This window comes from Triturus cristatus, chromosome 2_1, assembly GCF_964204655.1.
Source record: "Triturus cristatus chromosome 2_1, aTriCri1.1, whole genome shotgun sequence".
Lineage (NCBI taxonomy): Eukaryota > Metazoa > Chordata > Amphibia > Caudata > Salamandridae > Triturus > Triturus cristatus.
In genome coordinates, this window is record NC_140581.1 from 881,435,073 (window position 1) to 881,457,420 (window position 22,348).

The 22,348-nt window shown below is 44.0% G+C and overlaps 1 pseudogene across 1 annotated transcript in view; it reads left to right on the forward strand.

The window, feature by feature from the left end:
* LOC146866028 (cytochrome P450 1A1-like) overlaps nt 1–22,348 on the forward strand; it is a 111,844-nt pseudogene that overhangs the window by 49,950 nt on the left and 39,546 nt on the right. The window contains exons 2-4 of the transcript XR_014976750.1: nt 14,060–14,177; nt 15,253–15,342; nt 15,443–15,566. The product of XR_014976750.1 is annotated as a cytochrome P450 1A1-like (transcript). The remainder of the gene's footprint in view (nt 1–14,059; nt 14,178–15,252; nt 15,343–15,442; nt 15,567–22,348) is intronic.

The window sequence follows — 22,348 nt, forward strand, 5'->3', positions numbered from 1 at the left end:
GTGCATGACTTTGAGTCGGGTGGGAAATAGCAAGGCATATTTGAGATTGAGAGCTCTGAGTTTCTTTTTAACTTCATGATAGGAGGCCCTTTGGTGCTGGACCGCGATTGTGAAATCTGGGTACAGCAAGATCCGATGGTTTTCTACTAGGATTGGAGACCTCTCCCTGGCACTGCGAAGTAAAGTGTCTTGGTCCTTGTAGTTGAGTATTCCAGTGATCATAGGTCGAGGTGGCGCTCCAGCTATCCGTTTCCTCGTGGGTATTCTATGTGCTCTTTCCAAAGTAAAGAAGTCGGTCAGACCCTCCGGAGCTACCATCTCCCGTAACAACTGTTCCACAAAGTGTGTTGGGCTGGCCCCCTCACAGCGCTCTGGTAGTCCCACGATGTGTACAATATTCCTGCGCGACCAACCCTAAGTGTCTTCGATCCTGTCCTGAAGGCTGGCCACCTGGCGTCGCAGCTGCTCTAGTTGCTCCGTATGGGCCTTGTGTTGTGGCAGGATCTCAGTGATGTGCGCTTTGTTACTTTTCACAGTGGTAGCCAGTTTGTCGTGGCTGGCTTTTAGTAGCGTAAACCCCTTAGTTAGAGCACCAATCTATTGTTCGATTGCCTTTCGCTATTCGCGGTCCTCCTGCAGAATAATGTCCAGTTTATCTGGTGGAGACTCCATGGCTGTCGTCGGAATGCAGTCTGTGGCAGGAATCTGGGCCTCATCTTCCTGCCCGGTGTTTTCTACTCTTCCTGATGGCAAGGGGTCGGGTTGCCTCCACTTCATGCTGCCCATTGTGAGTTGCACTGTGGTCCCAGATGTTGCAGCGATGGGCGGAGCGGAGGGAGATTAAGACAAGGCAACGGGGGGGTTTGATTTGCTAAGTTTTTACACTGTTCCCAAAGTCGGTGAATGCTGGTATAATGCGCAAACCTCTGTGTGGAGTACTGGACGGCGTCCGATGTGGTGTAGATGCTCTGTTGGTGCTGCCACACTCCTCTGCAAAGGGGAGGTGTGGCTGGGCCCTTTGCCCGCCCCACACCCAAATATGCACAGTGGTAGTCCAGCAGAGCCCCTCCTGCTGCAGCCTCCTTACCAGGGTAAGTGCGCAGTTAGTTCAACGCCTCCTGCATCAAGGGCCAACTCAGTATGCCGTTTTAGGCCCTCTGATGTGTAGGAGTGCCCCAGCCCATCAAGTGTCCACCTGCTCCCAAATTCAATCCCCGCAGTCGCTCGCAAGTGTGGGGTCTCTGGTCATTTTGGGCAGATAGCCCCTTCACCCACACCGGAGGAGAACTCCCCAGCATTCAGTTTCTTGGTTGGGACTTCCGGCGCTGCAGCATAGAGAGGCCCAGTCAAGCGGTCCCAGGCTTGGGAGAAGAGACTTCTATGGCACGCCCCCACTGCCACATTCCAGGAGGCATTTAGTGCGTGCTCATCAATAGGTCCCAGCCCCGACCGCGGTATTCAATTCATTAGGCAGGTTCACTTACTGCCGGTCGGGGCCCTGTTACGGTATGCACACAGGAGTTATAGGTTGGTCTGGGCCCTGCATCCCCGGCTCCGCTGGGGGCATGGGCAACCCGTGTCGCAGGCCACAACGCGCACTCGCCCTAGGGGTGTCGGCCTCGGGCCGGCTGGCACGGAAGTTGCCTATCACGCCCACAGCAGCAGGTCGCCTTGGCTCAGTGCTCTCCGATGGCGCTACAACACTTAGGAGCCGCTCACCGCCTATGGAGGCCCTCGTCTCTCCATCAACAGGCCGGTCCTGTTCGAGAGAGACCACCTCAGCTGGCTCAGCACGGTCAGCATCGGGGCTCACACTCTGCCCTCCAGCTCCGCAACAGTGTTAGTAGGTAGGCAGCTTGTGTGGGATCCAGGATGGCCCCACAGTGCAGCTGAGATCTGCAGGATCACAGGCCCGGAGCTCGGCTAAGGCACGTCCGCCATGTTCGGGGGTTAGCCACACCCCCTAGCTGCCAGACAGTTGATACACACAAAGTGCTTTAGCATTCTGTTTCCCTCCTTTGAAGTGCACCCCAAATGTTATTTGTAATCCCAACAGACATGTCAAACAGTAGTCCTGACACTGTAATTTCAAACAAAGTCCCACTGCAATTGGGGCCTGCCAGGTTGGCAGTACAACATAACGGCCTCCCCAAGTATCACCTAATATTTGCCTGACATAGAAGAGGCCTCTTTAATGTGCACCCCAACTGTTATATGAAAACCACTGAAGACATGTCAAGCAAGATGTTGCATTAAAGCACGACTAGATACTTCCAGTCATTCCTGCAGATTCTATCCTGATCGGATGGGTCATCTCTTCCCATTCAGATCAGCCTGTTTGCTGATGGGAGCAGTTCCCACTTCACCAGAAAGGATTCATCAGCTGTCAGATGAGAGCTAGAGGGCACTGAAAGGCTTTGGAAGCTTTAGGCAGTCAAAGCATCACTTTTCTAAAGTACCTTTAATGTAATAGTTAGACGAAATTCGACTTTACCTTTAAATTGGATTTAGTTTACCTATTAAAAAGAGTCCTTGAAAAAGTTCTCTGTTTCCTAGGAGGAGAAAACATTTATTACCTTAATATTGTATCCCAGTGCTTTACTATGAACAGGTAACCCTGCTATAGTGCAAAAGGCTATTAGGGGCTATTTTGACAGGTCGAATGTGCAGTGTAAACTTGCACCACTGTTGCTACACATGTTCATGTTCATTCATGTTCATCCTGTCACTTCAGTGAGTGGCAAAATATGTGCTGCAGCGCATTGGTGATACTGAACTTATGGGCCTGGGATACTTTGGGCACTATATTCTGGAGACTTTTGCGAAAGTTATACTGTCCAATTTGGTGTATAGCAATTTCAAGTGCTTTACCTCTGGTTAGCAGGGGTAAAGTACACAGAGTTCTATAGCCAGCAAATACAGGGCTCAGAAAAAAGGCCCAAAAAATCGCAGTGACCCTGCAGGAAAGAGCCAAATTCCAACAACTCATTTGTTCTGACCTTCCGCAGTACAGGTTACAGAAGTGAATAAATGTACTGCATGATATTTCACGTCCATTGAGAGTAAATTTAAAAAGTAAGCACATTTGATGTTTTCTCTCAAATATTATGCCCTCAGCCACAAAGAGACAATAAAATAGTATTAAAATATACTTCAATACTTAGTCTTTTGCACAATTGTTTCATGAGATTTGAATATGGATAATGCATGGGCTTCGAAAATTATAAAGTGGTGATGCAATCAAGGCCAAACCAGGTCTTCTTACTGTCAGTGACAGCCAGGATAAAAGGGCCATTGCTTATTGAGATCAAGCTGACGCAATTTCAAATTAGGTTACTGGTCCCACAGACTAAGGTAAGATATAGTAAAATCTTCCATCAGGGGACAGGCAGGTCATATTATCGATGCCCACATGACTTCAGCATGCAAAGCACACATTATCCATGTTCTCCTCAGTAGGTATACTGCCTTTGATTCCCTATTGCCCAAACTGTGAGAAGCGCTACTGCTATGTCACTACCAACACTGGCCCCCTCTTCCCAAAACATCCTTGTCATTAACTATTCACTTATTACCAAGTATGTCAAGCATCCCTTGACAATATTCTCCTCTCATCTGTAAAGCTTTATTACCATTACATTATCCGGTTGGTTGAGAAAAGCCATAAAATTATGGATAGAAATTCTTGAGTTGATCTCAGCTACTGGTAAATTTATTTCTCTGGGCATCATTCTACTTTATCATTGTGCTCGACAGATCAACCATAGTACAACTAGTCACAGTTTTGAACCAATATGACTAGTCAAGCAGTAATTCCTAGGCCATCTCTCTAGAAGGGAGTAGAAGAACTCCAAGCCTTGTAAGCCCTCATCCATGGGGGGATGGCTTATCCCTATAAAATATTGAGCTAATGCATCTCAATGGTTAAAATAAAACAAAGAAGGTATGAATGGAAAATGTCAATTCATCTCAGCCTGCATTATCTATACTAGACACTTTCCTGTCCACTGTTGCTCACAATGCGACAACCGACAGGGCGAGACCTACTCTAAATCAGTCGCAAGTCCTGCTCTGATAGGAACAGTCCATCCCATATTTATAGACCACCTTCCTCCTGAAAGGAATCGTTAGCAGCACCAAATTGGTTTCAGCTTAGTGAAGTATAGATTGTGTTGCAATGACTAAGAACATCAAACAAAATCCCCTTGCAATGTCATTGGCATCCCCAGTATTTATATCACCATTACACGGGGGAACCACATTGTCCAAGGTAAAACACCATTGTTATGACAGTATATATACAGGTGTAGTATGGAATGCACTAATGCCATTCCAGTATCTATACAGTCCTGAGTTTTTTTTTGGCCGCAATAATTGTATTGATTTTTAATAAAACATCTTAGCTACTCCATGCATCAGTTCCTAGAATTTCCTAGAAACGTAGATCCAATAGCACAGTAAAGCATTTGTGCCAGCGGTGGTGTAAACTCCCCCACACACTCTGCTACTTAAGAGTGGAGCTCATAATTAGCCAAAGTTGTCGAAATGGGGATAAGCAATGTAGCAAGGAGGCAAATATATTTGTGCTCCCTCATGATAGAATATATAGAGTTCACAATCATTGAAGGGTCTTAGTTCAATCTTTATTGACCTTATGAATCTAGGACAGGACATACCGGGAGTTTTGTCCTTAAATTATCCCACCAATGGATTTCCAATTACCTCACATTTTTTATATTCACCTCCAGCTGCATATTCCAAAATCTTTCTGCTATCTGGAGAATTTGAGTGGTTTTGGATCCTTTCAATGCCTCACTATTGTCTCCTTTTCTTTATGTTTGCAGTAAGAATGTTAGAGCCCGTGGGGGAGAGGGGGGGCAGGAAGCCAAATTTACTCATCCACAGTCATTGTGATTCAGGCCTTTGTCACTGCTGTTTTGAATCCTGAAGTGCCAGAAGAATGAACACCAAGTATACCCATTCAGCACTTGACCCTCTAGGTAGCAACACAGGTAATACAATGTCTTTCAGGGAGATAGTATGGAACGAGCGACTCAGAGCTCAATTTTTTTTATTTTTTTTTAAACGGAAGTACTTTTATATACTAAAATGAAATATCTCACTAGGGATTATTCCCATGGGCACAGGGTTCCATAATAGTTATTAAAGGGAAAATAAGCAACACCCTATCAGGTGCTTTAGAATAATGTGAAAAGCGCAATCCAACAGTGAATAGCTTAAGGAGACTTCTGTGATTGTGGCCCTTAAGTCAAACCTTCAATGTCCTAGCAAAGGCCACTCTAACCATCGCTTTTCCTATAGCCAAAAGAGTCCCAATGTCTGGGGAGCACAAGTTCTAAGGTGCAGGAGATACATGTGCATAGCAGCATGTGAAATCCCAAGTGCTAGGCTCTCACTCTGTAGTATTTGTGTGATGGCCCCACCTTCATATTATGTTGTTGGAGAGCTTTGTGGAGGCAACAACTGCTCAGCAGGAGCAGAGCAGGCTCCAGAAATAGAACAGTGTATTGATCACGCTGAGGCAGGTAAGTGAGGATACACTGCATTTATTGATTGTACATCTCCACAGCTTTCAGAGAGAATCATGTAGCCAACTTTTACATTCAAACCGTAACATTCCATAACCTAGGAAACTGCATCACAATCACTGTAAGCAAATGCTGACATTATCTACTATAAACAGGCCAAAAGCTAAAGCCCCATCCCAAACAAGGGAAGCATCCACCCTCCTGTGCCAGTGTTGCTTTGGTGATCATACACTTGAAGTCAGAGTCAGCACAGGACATCGGGTGTCCAGCGCAGTCTCTGGAGGCCACCGCAGTGTCAAGCTCTGTTGCTCTTACGACCTGTTTATTGATGCAGTGCACCAATTATGGTTTAAGCAGCAACTTGGAGGCAGGAAGACCCACTGCAACATTCGAGTCTTCTCCTGTGTCCCTCCAGCTTCTTCTTCATGGGTACAGCATGTCGATGGTGTCATACCAGTAATAATAGAGGAAAAGAGACCCACTCCACCACTTTGGCTGGATTCTGCAATGCTCCGTCTCCTTCTTTGGCTTCACATATCAATTGTGATTTAACAGCCTTTGGCAAGACTGGCAGACCCATTCCAACACTCAAGTTGGCTCCTGTGTAGCTCCCATGCTAGTTTTCGTTACTCAGCTGGGCTTTCCAGTTTGGCACAGCGGCTGGTCTCGTCTGGCCAGCCCCCTACTGCAGGGATATCTTCCATTTCCTTTTCTCAGCAGGCCAAGCAGGCTCTGATATCACGGCAGACCCACAGATTCTTCAGCAGGTTGTCGCTAGCTTTCCAGATAAGACGGGCTTTCAGCAACATCAGTCCTGGGTCTCAGGAATGCCTCTAATACTCTGGAATACCACCTCCTTAATCAGCAAGAAATCTGGAAACAAAAGGGGAAGTTCAGTCATTACTTTGCATGACAGCCTCTGTATACTGAAGGAAAAGTGATTGCTACATAGCGGTATTGCCTTACATAATCTCACTAATGTGAATATTGCATGGAACCTTGCTCTCGTATTTAATGTCCCACTGCCATGCGGTTTTAATATTGTCCTAGTATTCAAAATACGACAATGAGGTATCTTCATTGTATGTATTCTTGGTGGATCACCTTAGCCCCACAGTAACCTCATTCCTCCTCTAAGTAAATGAAGACTAAAAATATTACAAGTAACTAAGGCCTTATTGCTGTTCCACTTCATTATTATATAAAAATGTTGTCAAGGTAATGCAATTTAACTGCATTATGCATTTACTCTTGCTTTGCAAAAATGACTTCTCTGTCCTTACACCTGGCAATTTTTGCCTTTGCATACAAAAGTCGAATGTTATGCAACAGTAGTGTAGTTGACCAGGGCCATACCAGTGTATTGTGTGGTAAGACCAGGTGACATAGGCACAGAGGCTGGCCAGGACAGGCAGAACACTGCAATAATATTCCTGTTCCCTGATAATGATGGGTAGTAGGTCACACCACCTCCACCCACCAGCCCATTTAATAATGCCTTTTGTGATACCTGGTGAGTTCTGTCATGAATGTTTTTTACTTTCACACTGCTTTCTCTAATGCCTTTCGTTGATTTTTTTAAAGCAGTGTCACAGTCCTGCCTTTGGCAGGTTTATATTCCCTCACAAAATTCTGGCCAAAGTCCAGCTAATGTTGTGGATTTATTTAACCCAAATTGAAGTCAACATTTGATATAGTTGATTGCCTGGGACAGATCTTAAGACCTTTTTGACTGGTGCTGTTAAAAGTCGTCAGTGGTAATTAAGGCAGTGCTTAGGGCTAAATTAATTCTTTAAATGTTGCTTCGATATGAATGAAAAGACAAGAGGTGTTTGGCAAAACAGGAACAAGTTAGTTTAATTAAACGCAGCGGCCAAGAGAGTATCGACAGAGTAGAGTCTGAAGAAAGTCTCTTGTTGTACAGAAGTACTGGCAGACCATTTATACTGTTTGTGATGTACAAATCTGGCATTCTTGGCCTAGTCATAAACAACAAGTACAACCATCTGATAAGGGGGACACAGGTGGCTCTCGACCTTGGGAAGAGCTAGTGTGGGCCAGTGTGTATGTGTCCAGATGTCCGGCGTGGGGAGTGCGTGATCACTACAAAACAAAAAAAAAGCGAGGTTATTTTCTGTGAGCAAAAAGAGTCACTAAACCTCTTCATTTCAGGCACTATGAATGTGTTGCCCCGAGGAAAAGTTGCATTTGAGACAAGAACCCAGGAAGCTGCGACGTTTGTTGTTATTTTTTACTAAATGACCAGTGTCCTGAGATCTCCAAGAGTGTCTGACCCCTTCATAGATGCATGGTGGGTAACAGTAGAGGTTATCAAGCTGTAGAAAGAGGGATTGGATCTCTCCAAGATGATGGAGGGCTGGAAAAGTTGACAGAGTCTGAGAATACACCATGGGAAGGAAGAAGCAAACGTCAAAGAGAGGCAGGTTTAAGCACATCATCCTCCCTAGGAAAAAGATGCTCCCTGTGCTGTGGGTGAAAGACGCCCAAAGCCACATTCATCTGATCTACAGTGCTGAGGGGTAAGGACACAAGTTAAAAAATAAATTAAAAAAAGAGAGAGAGCAACTCATATGAGGCACAAATGTGCACGCCTGGAGACTAGGAAAACATTAAGGAGCCATAATAGGTTAGTTAAGTTGGAGTTTCCTTGTAAAATATAAACCTACTTATGCATTTTTCTGGCCATTGTTGTACTTCTACATTTATTTTATTTTGTTGAGTTGAAAGGCAATGGTCATAATTTCACCTAACAATCTGAATTAATTTGAATTTGAATTGAATATAGTGAGATTAGGTGCTTAATTTGTGAAAGAATGAGTGCCGGTGCCCAAAGTTCAGCTTAGAAGCTGGCGGCCGGTGCATTTAAACGTGGGCTCACCTAATACCAAGACTGGAAGTCTTTAAATCCACTACCAGACCCTCCCTGCCCCCTTTGTCTCACACTTTACTTCCAGGTTCCTGCTTTCTGTTTGTGATGGTTTACCCATCTTTTTCTTCCTGTGTCTTTCAGATCTGTGTGTTCTTCTCTCACTTGTACTCGGTAAATATCTGATAGAGGAAATATTTGTGTCAATCCCCAATAATAGGTGCCAGTGCCCCCACCGGCAACCACCAGCTCAAAATAAGCTCTGGATATTAGCATGTAGTAATAGAACAATCACTTCTGGCAAGTGCTGCTATAGTGTTCACTGTAAAACAAGCATTAGTGTTTCAAATTTGAGTAAAAAGTTAAATGACATTCTGTGCTGGCTGCTTGGTTGGGCACACTTTGCAATCTGGTGGTGATGTTTTTTGGGATTTCACCTTCAAATTACACTGAAAGAGTCCAAAAGAGAGACGCCAAGAGCTCTTGTTACCTGAGCTCAATGATTGATTTGGAGGTGCAGAAAGGTTATTGGAATCCACTCCAGGGTCCAAATACAAGGTGCATGGCCCGAGGTTTCAAATTCTATAATAAATGTATTTAGCATTCATGATTGTATTGAATATATCACAAAAACCAAAGGAAATGATGGACGGAGTGTTGAACATTGTAAGCACTCACCCCCAGTCAACTGATCTGGGTTTAATCCATCACCGTTCTTTAGCCCACTCTGCCACCCCAGTTCAGACATGGCCATATGCAAATCAGTCTGACCCTGTGCCTCATGGGAACAGTCCAGCCCGAACTGCCAAGCCATGTCTTCCCTGGACCGGAAACAAGCTTCCTAGGACCGGTTTCTGGCATTTCAGCCGTCTTCAGCCAGGCTTGCTTGAATCCAGTGGCAAAGTGAGCAAGGGACTCACGTCTGAGCATACCCTGCCAACTTATGGCGAACAAAGCAAAAACCAAAGGAAATGATAGACGGAGTGTTGAACATTGCAAGCACTCACCCCCAGTCAACTGATCTGGGTTTAATCCATCACCGTTCTTTAGCCCACTCTGCCACCCCAGTTCAGACATGGCCATATGCAAATCAGTCTGACCCTGTGCCTCATGGGAACAGTCCAGCCCGAACTGCCAAGCCATATCTTCCCTGGACCGGAAACAAGCTTCCTAGGACCGGTTTCTGGCATTTCAGCCGTCTTCAGCCAGGCTTGCTTGAATCCAGTGGCAAAGTGAGCAAGGGACTCACGTCTGAGCATACCCTGCCAACTTATGGCGAACAAAGCAAAAACCAAAGGAAATGATGGACGGAGTGTTGAACATTGCAAGCACTCATCCCCAGTCAACTGATCTGGGTTTAATCCATCACCGTTCTTTAGCCCACTTTGCCACCCCAGTTCAGACATGGCCATATGCAAATCAGTCTGACCCTGTGCCTCATGGGAACAGTCCAGCCGTAACTGCCAAGCCATGTCTTCCCTGGACTGGAAACAAGCTTCCTAAGACCGGTTTCTGGCATTTCAGCCGTCTTCAGCCAGGCTTGCTTGAATCCAGTGGCAAAGTGAGCAAGGGACTCACGTCTGAGCATACCCTGCCAACTTATGGCGAACAAAGCAAAAACCAAAGGAAATGATGGACGGAGTGTTGAACATTGCAAGCACTCACCCCCAGTCAACTGATCTGGGTTTAATCCATCACCGTTCTTTAGCCCACTCTGCCACCCCAGTTCAGACATGGCCATATGCAAATCAGTCTGACCCTGTGCCTCATGGGAACAGTCCAGCCCAAACTGCCAAGCCATGTCTTCCCTGGACCGGAAACAAGCTTCCTAGGACCGGTTTCTGGCATTTCAGCCGTCTTCAGCCAGGCTTGCTTGAATCCAGTGGCAAAGTGAGCAAGGGACTCACGGCTGAGCATACCCTGCCAACTTATGGCGAACAAAGCAAAAACCAAAGGAAATGATGGACGGAGTGTTGAACATTGCAAGCACTCACCCCCAGTCAACTGATCTGGGTTTAATCCATCACCGTTCTTTAGCCCACTCTGCCACCCCAGTTCAGACATGGCCATATGCAAATCAGTCTGACCCTGTGCCTCATGGGAACAGTCCAGCCCAAACTGCCAAGCCATATCTTCCCTGGACCGGAAACAAGCTTCCTAGGACCGGTTTCTGGCATTTCAGCCGTCTTCAGCCAGGCTTGTTTGAATCCAGTGGCAAAGTGAGCAAGGGACTCACGTCTGAGCATACCCTGCCAACTTATGGCGAACAAAGCAAAAACCAAAGGAAATGATGGACGGAGTGTTGAACATTGCAAGCACTCATCCCCAGTCAACTGATCTGGGTTTAATCCATCACCGTTCTTTAGCCCACTTTGCCACCCCAGTTCAGACATGGCCATATGCAAATCAGTCTGACCCTGTGCCTCATGGGAACAGTCCAGCCGTAACTGCCAAGCCATGTCTTCCCTGGACTGGAAACAAGCTTCCTAGGACCGGTTTCTGGCATTTCAGCCGTCTTCAGCCAGGCTTGCTTGAATCCAGTGGCAAAGTGAGCAAGGGACTCACGTCTGAGCATACCCTGCCAACTTATGGCGAACAAAGCAAAAACCAAAGGAAATGATGGACGGAGTGTTGAACATTGCAAGCACTCACCCCCAGTCAACTGATCTGGGTTTAATCCATCACCGTTCTTTAGCCCACTCTGCCACCCCAGTTCAGACATGGCCATATGCAAATCAGTCTGACCCTGTGCCTCATGGGAACAGTCCAGCCCAAACTGCCAAGCCATGTCTTCCCTGGACCGGAAACAAGCTTCCTAGGACCGGTTTCTGGCATTTCAGCCGTCTTCAGCCAGGCTTGCTTGAATCCAGTGGCAAAGTGAGCAAGGGACTCACGTCTGAGCATACCCTGCCAACTTATGGCGAACAAAGCAAAAACCAAAGGAAATGATGGACGGAGTGTTGAACATTGCAAGCACTCACCCCCAGTCAACTGATCTGGGTTTAATCCATCACCGTTCTTTAGCCCACTCTGCCACCCCAGTTCAGACATGGCCATATGCAAATCAGTCTGACCCTGTGCCTCATGGGAACAGTCCAGCCCGAACTGCCAAGCCATATCTTCCCTGGACCGGAAACAAGCTTCCTAGGACCGGTTTCTGGCATTTCAGCCGTCTTCAGCCAGGCTTGCTTGAATCCAGTGGCAAAGTGAGCAAGGGACTCACGTCTGAGCATACCCTGCCAACTTATGGCGAACAAAGCAAAAACCAAAGGAAATGATGGACGGAGTGTTGAACATTGCAAGCACTCATCCCCAGTCAACTGATCTGGGTTTAATCCATCACCGTTCTTTAGCCCACTTTGCCACCCCAGTTCAGACATGGCCATATGCAAATCAGTCTGACCCTGTGCCTCATGGGAACAGTCCAGCCGGAACTGCCAAGCCATGTCTTCCCTGGACTGGAAACAAGCTTCCTAGGACCGGTTTCTGGCATTTCAGCCGTCTTCAGCCAGGCTTGCTTGAATCCAGTGGCAAAGTGAGCAAGGGACTCACGTCTGAGCATACCCTGCCAACTTATGGCGAACAAAGCAAAACCCAAAGGAAATGATGGACGGAGTGTTGAACATTGCAAGCACTCATCCCCAGTCAACTGATCTGGGTTTAATCCATCACCGTTCTTTAGCCCACTTTGCCACCCCAGTTCAGACATGGCCATATGCAAATCAGTCTGACCCTGTGCCTCATGGGAACAGTCCAGCCCAAACTGCCAAGCCATGTCTTCCCTGGACCGGAAACAAGCTTCCTAGGACCGGTTTCTGGCATTTCAGCCGTCTTCAGCCAGGCTTGCTTGAATCCAGTGGCAAAGTGAGCAAGGGACTCACGTCTGAGCATACCCTGCCAACTTATGGCGAACAAAGCAAAAACCAAAGGAAATGATGGACGGAGTGTTGAACATTGCAAGCACTCACCCCCAGTCAACTGATCTGGGTTTAATCCATCACCGTTCTTTAGCCCACTCTGCCACCCCAGTTCAGACATGGCCATATGCAAATCAGTCTGACCCTGTGCCTCATGGGAACAGTCCAGCCCGAACTGCCAAGCCATATCTTCCCTGGACCGGAAACAAGCTTCCTAGGACCGGTTTCTGGCATTTCAGCCGTCTTCAGCCAGGCTTGCTTGAATCCAGTGGCAAAGTGAGCAAGGGACTCACGTCTGAGCATACCCTGCCAACTTATGGCGAACAAAGCAAAAACCAAAGGAAATGATGGACGGAGTGTTGAACATTGCAAGCACTCATCCCCAGTCAACTGATCTGGGTTTAATCCATCACCGTTCTTTAGCCCACTTTGCCACCCCAGTTCAGACATGGCCATATGCAAATCAGTCTGACCCTGTGCCTCATGGGAACAGTCCAGCCGGAACTGCCAAGCCATGTCTTCCCTGGACTGGAAACAAGCTTCCTAGGACCGGTTTCTGGCATTTCAGCCGTCTTCAGCCAGGCTTGCTTGAATCCAGTGGCAAAGTGAGCAAGGGACTCACGTCTGAGCATACCCTGCCAACTTATGGCGAACAAAGCAAAAACCAAAGGAAATGATGGACGGAGTGTTGAACATTGCAAGCACTCACCCCCAGTCAACTGATCTGGGTTTAATCCATCACCGTTCTTTAGCCCACTCTGCCACCCCAGTTCAGACATGGCCATATGCAAATCAGTCTGACCCTGTGCCTCATGGGAACAGTCCAGCCCGAACTGCCAAGCCATGTCTTCCCTGGACCGGAAACAAGCTTCCTAGGACCGGTTTCTGGCATAAGAACGGTGATGGATGAGACAGGGTCAGACTGATATGCATATGGCCATGTCTGAACTGGGGTGGCAGAGTGGGCTAAAGAACGGTGATGGATTAAACCCAGATCAGTTGACTGGGGGTGAGTGCTTGCAATGTTCAACACTCCGTCCATCATTTCCTTTGGTTTTTGCTTTCTCCGCCATAAGTTGGCGGGGTATGCTCAGACGTGAGTCCCTTGCTCACTTTGCCACTGGATTCAAGCAAGCCTGGCTGAAGACGGCTGAAATGCCAGAAACCGGTCCTAGGAAGCTTGTTTCCGGTCCAGGGAAGACATGGCTTGGCAGTTCGGGCTGGACTGTTCCCATGAGGCACAGGGTCAGACTGATATGCATATGGCCATGTCTGAACTGGGGTGGCAGAGTGGGCTAAAGAACGGTGATGGATTAAACCCAGATCAGTTGACTGGGGGTGAGTGCTTGCAATGTTCAACACTCCGTCCATCATTTCCTTTGGTTTTTGTTGTATGGAATATATGTCAAAATCACATGCTACCTTTTCATTTGTTTACCCATTGCAATATTGGTCAGGTTGTCAGACTATTACTATACACAAAAGCCATTTGTTACACAATAATTCCACTCACTTGTTGCAATGCCATGCAATGGTTTAAATAGATATAGCAACGTGGCCACATTATTTAATATTCGGTGACCAAATGAATAGTTCCTTTCTGAATCTAGTGTACTGTAACATGTCTGGTTTTCCAAACTCATATAACAATCCGAGACAGATATGGATTTTTGGAGAGAACTGACTGATGCTTCTATTCATTTTAGAACTGTATTAGAGATATTACAGATGCCCTCATTGGAATTTGCAATAAAAGACAAACAAAAGACAAAACATTAGCCAAGGAGCAAATAATGTCTACAGTTGCAGACCTCTTCGGAGCAGGTAAATATTGTTTTTGTTATTTGCAAAGTAAGTAGCAAAACTGACAGACAGCACTTTAGTAATTGTTCTTTAAAGAGGTTGCTGCGAAACATCAGTTATCATCAGCTAAAAATCTTCAGAGTAAATCAACTCAATAAAATTGACCATAGGAGATAGTTGCAGGCAATAGTATGGGTGAAGTGTTTTTAAATGCCCACATGATTGAGAGTGTGTATTTTCGTCTTTTCCTGGTTCAACATGCATTCCCAGGAACCTTCTTAGGGGTAGAAGTGAATACTGGAACAAAAACATGCTTTCTTGTTGTATTATAGCAAATATCACTTATACTAGTAACAGTTCTAAGGTTAATCATCCTTAATGATACATGGACTTTACTCCTAACCAACACAGATTTCACCCACAGTGAATAGTGCTAGTGACCTTCTCAGGGGGTTGCGTTTTTCTTGATCTGTTATTTCTCTTTCTGTTATAAAAGCATCTATAATACCTTTCTTGATTTGGTCCTGTGTACATCAGTCATTTTGCAGTTCAACCTTTGAGATATCCAATTGACTTGAATTCATTAAGGATTGTCTAGCAAGTGCAAGACTAATTTGAAAATGGGTACTTTCCTAGTGGTCTAGGCTGGAGAAGTCATGAACAACAATCATTACATTGTCTCAACTGTACTGTGAAAATAGCTATTGGGTTAACCTTAATGTCCCTTTGATTGTCTCTCCCCCCTCCCTTTCATTTTATCTCCCATCATCATTTTTTCATTGAAATGTCATAGCATGGCTGAAACCTATTAGAATTTTGAAAATTATTTAACATCTGGCAACACATATTTCTATTCTATGGATTTTCAAAGAGAGCGCAAGAGTGCCTGATCCATGCCAGATCATTATGATATCCAAATAAGGAACCTTAACATACAATTAAACACAATGGAAATCACAGTTAAACAAAGTGATTAGCCTAAAGGTGTGGGATTTATCCTGCCCTCCAAGACCTTACATTTGACACCATTGTCATAAATGATACACAGCATGTTTGCTTTAACCATGCCGAATACATTTCCCTTTCTTTTCCCTAGGTTTCGACACTGTATCAACTGCTCTTCAGTGGATGATTCCGTATCTGTTTCACTGTCCTGAAGTGCAAATCAAGATCCATGAAGAAATTGGTAACATCAATATATGAGAACAGTTTAACATATATAAATGATTGTCCTAAATGAAACATGATTTTAAATACAGGCAAAAAAGCTGCTATTTTCTTTGCAGATGAACAGATTGGAAACACCAGGCTCCCAAGGTTTGAAGACAGAACTAAATTACATTACACTGAAGCATTTATCAATGAAGTCTTGAGACATTCATCCTTTGTGCCATTTACGTTACCTCACTGGTAAGTAAGTACACGGATCTTCCATCCTGCATTCCTTAGGGCTGTTGAAGAAGATAGAAGCCAGTTCGGCCAACACTGTCTTAAGAGAAGATTGTGGGTGCAGAACATCTAAATCCATTTGTCCAAATTGTTCATTTAGTGTATATTTATATTGATTAAGAGCTTAAACAAACTGATATTGTACATAGTAATGCAGAAAATATCAATAGCAAGGTGCATACTTGAGTTTAGAACATGAAACCTCATCATATTGATAGGCCACTGTCCGGTTTTATTTAGACAAGGTCTACGTTTTACAAGTGAGCTGGTTTCTTCTCCCAGTATACGAAAATGAAATTGCTCTGTGACCCTTTTTTGGTGGGCAGCGGCTACATAAGGGCTAGTCAAAGTATCCGCCCCTAAATCACATGCACATCTGCTTTATTTTTCCATGACTCTCATCTCATTTTCATTAGCTGAGGGTTACCCATTATATGGAGTCTTGAATGCGCCCACACATCAACTTGGCTGTTTCACTAGCGCTATTGCTGCAACAGACATTCCGTCCCCGCAACAATAATATCCCGAGCTATGACTATCTGCACCACATAGCAGAATCCACCTAAAGGATCCTGTTCGCCAATGGCTGATCACTTTTTAGAGCTGGGAGCTGCAGCTCTGCCAGAGTAAGGCAAGGTACAGGGAACCATGTCTAAATGAGAAATACAATTAAACTAGAAAGGTATAGGGCCAAAAAGGAAGTTGCAAAGAAGAAGATGTAACAAAAAGAGGCAACTGACTAGAAACTAGGAGAAAGGGAAGCATAATAAAGTCTAGATGCAATACGAAAATGTGAATGACAGGACTGTGGGAGCAATGACAAAGAGGGACAGGAATTTTGGCAATGCAATCGTGGACTAGGACTGCAGAGGCAATGAATATGAGAAAAGCAGGATTCGGAAGTCAATGGTGAAAAGAGTGACAGGATTGGAAATGCAATCTTAGGCAAAAATGTAGAAGTAGATGGACAGGATTCTGGAGAATGAGAAACAAGGTATTGACTCTGTGGGCAATGAGAATGCCATGGACAAAGCAGACATCTTAGTGGCAATGTCATGGAAAGAAGAACATAACTCCTGAGGCTACAAGAGAAGGTGAGAGTTAGGACATTTAAAACCATGACAGTGAGGGAAAGGACACTGGAAAATTTGAAAGAGGGATAGGATGAGAGGCCCATTGTGAAAAAAGGAGAATTCTCTGGTGGTTATCAGGTAGGTACAGAGGCATGAGGCAATCCACTACAAAGACATAGCAAAGAGGGGAACACGAATGAAACACCTATGATGGACTGTTGGCCCAATTTTCATTTTGAGAGCTTTTGCAGGTAAAACATTCTACAACCAGTGCCAGCCCTCTATGAATCCTCCTCTGCTTCCAGGCCTCTGGTTCCTTACCTCCACTACTTTTTAATCTGCTTCAGTTATTCCACCACCTTCCATACCCAGATTCAAAGTGTGCTGAGAGCTCTCTCACAGTATGGCCCATGTGGTGGTTCCATGGCAGACCAAAATGGTTGTTGAAGTTCAAAGTGCTCTGCAGACCATTGGTTCTGGATCTGAGGTGCGTGAATGAGAGAAAGGTGTTGGTAGCCATGTTCTTTATTAGTGCCATGTGTGATGTCCAGAGAGTCTGCACGTAGGATAACGCATCAGTGAGTGATCACATTTTACACTTGTAGTGGAAAGTGATGAAGGTGAGAATTTAAGTGAAGACTATAGGTGTGAGGGTAGGTTTAGAAGCAGTATATACGAATCAATAAGGATTCGTGGCTTTACAGGTACTTGACTCCTATGTTATGCAAACAGCTATGACGTTCTCGCTCTTCTAAATTACAAATAATGTTTCATGGATTTGAGTTTCTTTGACATTGTTTCTATAGTTTGCATGTTGGTACTGGAAAGCAGCTACCCATTGTGCACAACAGAGGTTTTTGAAAGATATACTTCTATACCCATACTAGAGCTATATATAAGAAACCCAGTTAGAGGTAAATGGTTTGTAGGATTATCACTGTGTCAAATGAGTCACTAGTCACTTTGTGATTGAGGGGAGAAGTGATAGAGTCCTTAATCGCTACATGGTTTTTCACTTCACTGATTTTAATGCCAGGAGCTTGTTCCACGCTGAAATATCAGTGCGAGCGGCATGCCAAAGGGCGCTGCTGCTCAAGTTGATTTTGCTGCCGCTCAGGTAGATTTTTTACTTGAGCTTCAACTTTCTCACCAAGAGCTGTCGCCACAGCCCGTGTTGAGAAAATCTCACCTGGTACTCTTCTACAGCCCAAAAATCATGCTAGGGAATGGCAATTCTCGCTCATCAACTTCCTGTGGGCGAGCCGTGCAGGAGAAAAATCTCTAATCTCTGCCAAGCGGTAGGCCTGGGCGGTAAAATCCATTCCGCTCGCGGAATTTGCGGAGTTTGGGTAATTTTGCTTTCCGCGTAATTTTTTGCTTGTTTGTGCTTTCAAAATACGTGTTCGCGAGATATTTCTCCTCGAGCACACAAACAGCGTTCGCGAACAGGAAAAAAGCATTGTGAATGGTCGGAACAAGCAATTCCGCATGTTCACGGAACTTTTGCGTGCTCGCGGCGATTTTTTACCATTTCTCTGAGGTTTGCGTAGCGCGACTATGCAAATTCCGCCCACCCCTACCAAGCGGTCATTGGCGGAGTTTGGCTTGAAGTCCGCATTACCACAACTCCACCAACTTCATCAGAGGAGTGGAATTCATTGTCCATCCCTACTGATAAGGAGAGCTGTGAGGTAAGAAAGGGAGGGGACTTGAGATGGATGGGTGAGACATCTGATTTTGAATTGAATTCTGAAGTGAATGGGAGAGCCAGTGGAGCTCACTCGACTGGAGTCATGTTATGATATTTGCTTTCAGAGGAAACCTACCGGACAGTTGCAAGAAAGACTGATTTGGATTGGGGGTACTGGGCCACAAGTGCCAGAAACTGAGCCCTTAATTATATGGTAGTGTCTCTAGGAGGATGCACAACTAAAATTGGTGAAATAACCACTATCTTCAACACAGCAATCCAACTATACAAATCACCTTCCTGATAGCAGCAACTTCACCATCATATGGGCATCCTTACCCTCTAATATGAGAAATATTTCTGGCACACATTTGTGGAATAACATCCTTTTTATTCAATGTTTTCAATATGCCCTTGAAGTCTTGGCAGACCTCAAGACTCCTGAAAATGAAGAACGTTGAACATAAATAGAACATTCAGATAGGGGATCAAAAGTTTACGGTATCAAGACATTTCTTAATAGATGGCTACCATGTTGCACAGTTACACGTGCAAGTATGTGACGTCATATGATTAATACCATGAATAGACAGCCTACCCTGCAAACTTCTGTAAAGGCTATTGGTTTTAAACGATAGACAAAAATGATATTAAACATGATGAAAATATTGTGCCCTACGCTATCAAAACCATTTTCTTTCCAGTCAGGAGGTTGTACAAGCCTGAAAAGAAAGCTGAGGCAGTGGCATAAGTCAAGTGAAACTTATTTCATTGGAACTAGGTAACATAAGGTATTATTAGGCTATCAAGTTTGATCTGATTTTTGAAGATTACTCAATATTTGTTTATTAAATACAATTCATAGCTCTTTAAGAAGGGACCTCTTGCCCAAAAATCTGTGAGGGGCTGCTTGAGAAACTAAGGATATTTGGAATAATATATATTAGATATGATGTTTTTGCTAATATTCTTTGAAAATGTATTGAAAATTTTGAATAAAAAGGATGTGATTCCACAAAGGTGTGCCACAAGTATTTGGTTCACAGAGCCAATATATTTTTCAGAAATTAAGATCTTGCATTTGATTACAGTGTCATATTTTAAAATTACTTTCCAATTCATAGGGCCTTCTGGGTCCAAAACAAAAAGTGTGTAAATTAAAAAAATGCATAGCAGCCCTATGACATTCTTATATAAAATAACTTAACCTTGTGGTGTGCATCTTAAGACTGATGCCCTGACGTACAGAAACAAAATAGTAGTCAGGATCTTAAAAAGTATAACAATGAGTAGTACAAACACAGACAGAACAAATCTTAATTATCGGTTTACAAAAAAAGAGAGGCCCATAAATGTGTTCCTAGTTTGATTGGTGTACCCTAGTAAGGCAATATTGAATCCACAGTGTAGGACAGTGTCCTATATCACACAATTTTGTATTGCTAAATGTTGCTCTGACCAGTGGGGGAGCTTAAACAATAAAGGGCCGGGTAGGTGGTCATGGGACAGCTGCAGTTGGAGTGCAAGGTAAGGTGGGTATTCTAAACATGCCTCTGTTCGGTGTCTTTTTACTGACCATTTTCAGTTCACCTGACTAGTGGGTACCAACTGAAGAAAGTCTGGAAAAGCATATCTTATAGTTGTCTCCTTGAGGTTTGAGTCTTAAGGTAGCAGAGACCCAAATTAAAAGCAATTTAAAAAACAAAAGGAGAAATGGAACCTAGAGCCCAAGCATAAACCCCGGTAAAGGCTTGGAAGTAGATAAAAAATGAGAACCTAGTAATGTCACAATGCTTTTTGGTAATAGTTTTCTGAAGAAGTTGCTTCAAAACTGGGCAATGCAAAGAGAAAATGAGTGTGTCCTCCAAAGATTTTATTTTCATTTGAAAGGATACTGTCCATGCAAAAGTGTGGTCTTTGTTCAATGTTTTTATTATTGTTCCAAAATTACGTTGTTATGTACGTTATAGCCAACATGTGTTTCACCCTGTAAAGGCATGCAAGCCTTTGACTTTTTCAAGGATATCTGAAACAAAAAACATTAAACCATTTTGTCATAAAAGTATTATTACTACATATATTTTTTTAAAAATAGGGTGTTGTTACCAAGGAAAGGATCACCGTGTGACTTTGTGAGTCAAAGAAATTTTGTATTCCACCATGAAAAAGTGACGTTGAATAAAGATCTCCTGAAGAAGGGTAAAAAGAGTAAAAAGAATGCCCCGCGCTTAGGATAAGACAAAATAAAATGGTTGTTTTATAACAGGGAAGGACTACTTGGGACCTAAAGGAGCTGTCGGTGTGTTTTTTAATTGATACATTAATTGGCACTAGCAAAATTAAGTATCCTCAAAATGGATTTTTACCAGTGTTCTCCATAGTTTGAATAACAAATAAGTTATGTGTAATCACACTTTTCTAAAGTAAGGTTTTCTGAAAAAGAAAAAATGAATACCCAATGTGAGCTCACAGTTGTATGTGCCGAATGGTGAAGAGCAGTAAGTATCTGAAATGGTAGAATGCACACCATCATATGATATTCTTCAATGTGGTTTCAATTGCCAAGGAAGTAATAGGTGCATGCTATCCTGGAACGAGCTCTGTCCATGTGCGTTAATGTAGGTCCCAAAAAGCTGGAGCCTCGTCAGGCACCCCAAACTAGGATGTACAGCTGAATTATATGTAAACTGTTAAAGATTACAGGAATCTGTTAGCATGAGCTGAAAGTCATTTTGTACTTGGCAGCCATTTTAGTTAGCTTTGTGCTGGCCATTTGCTGTTTCCCTCTTCCAGAGTCTTGGACATGCTCAGAAGGGCCTAGCTAGTGGAATGCACCTGCTCATAGTATAGAACTGTCAGGCTGTTCTAACTGATGTCAGCAACTTATTATTCCTTCTACTTGTTGACTGTGCATTTTCAGTATGACCATCTATGTTCTCATGTGTACTTGTACCGCTTTCTTTTGAGCCCCTGTGTGGATATATAAGGCCCCTGTTCTCTGTACTCCTTAGAATGCCTCCTACAGTGATTTGAGATTACTGTTGTGACACAATCTCCCTCTTCTAAGGTTAATAAAAAAGATGTCTCTTATATTGCAGCTTCTGTGCCAATCTCTTCTTTGCTGTTGGTTTAAAGGGACCAGGTGTATCAGTGAAACCCCTGAGAAGGTGTTGATTTCTTCAATTGGTGCCCTCTGTGAGGCTCATCAGAGAAGTGGCTATCCAAGGGAGCGGTCTTGATGGGAGAAAGAAATCTACTGAGGAGGAGAGAACAGGACTCTAGTAAGAAGGTGCTCTAAACTGAGATTCTGTCTCTGCAGCCCAGTATATTTCTGGTCTTCCTGATTTGACTCCTCCAACTGCTTACCACTCCTGACCGAGAACATTTTTGGCGTGAGTATTCTAAAAACGACCGTATGGTCACTCAGAACTTGGCAGTTAGAATCTGTAGACCTATGCTAGGTAAGGTCATTTGTGAGATAGTGAGAGAAGTGCGCCGGCTGCACAGATAAACGTGAGATTTAACGTGATATAACAGTGAGATATAAAGTGATATAACGTGAGATATAAAGTGAGACATAAAAAGTGATATAGAGCAATATAACGTGATACAGTGATACAAAGTGATAAAGTGATAACGTGATACAAAGAGATAAAGTGATATATAGTGATATGGAAATGGAAATTGGCCAATATGTGATGGGAATGTGAGAAATTCATAAAATGCAATTTATGTAGGCAGGTAATGAGAAACTTTTGTAAACTTGAACGGCACACTTTGAGTTAAGTGCTACTTTGTGTATAATATTGTATATGCTGCAATATTCTTGGCATGCCTGTTCTTAGCACTCATCGTAGAATGTGTTGATTTCTTAGAGGTACTATTTTGGAACTTGTATAGAATTAGCCGGCTCCCCTGGAGGGGATACCTAACTAGGTTTAGGTATAAAAACGTATTTCTTCCTTGGTGACTAGTACCCC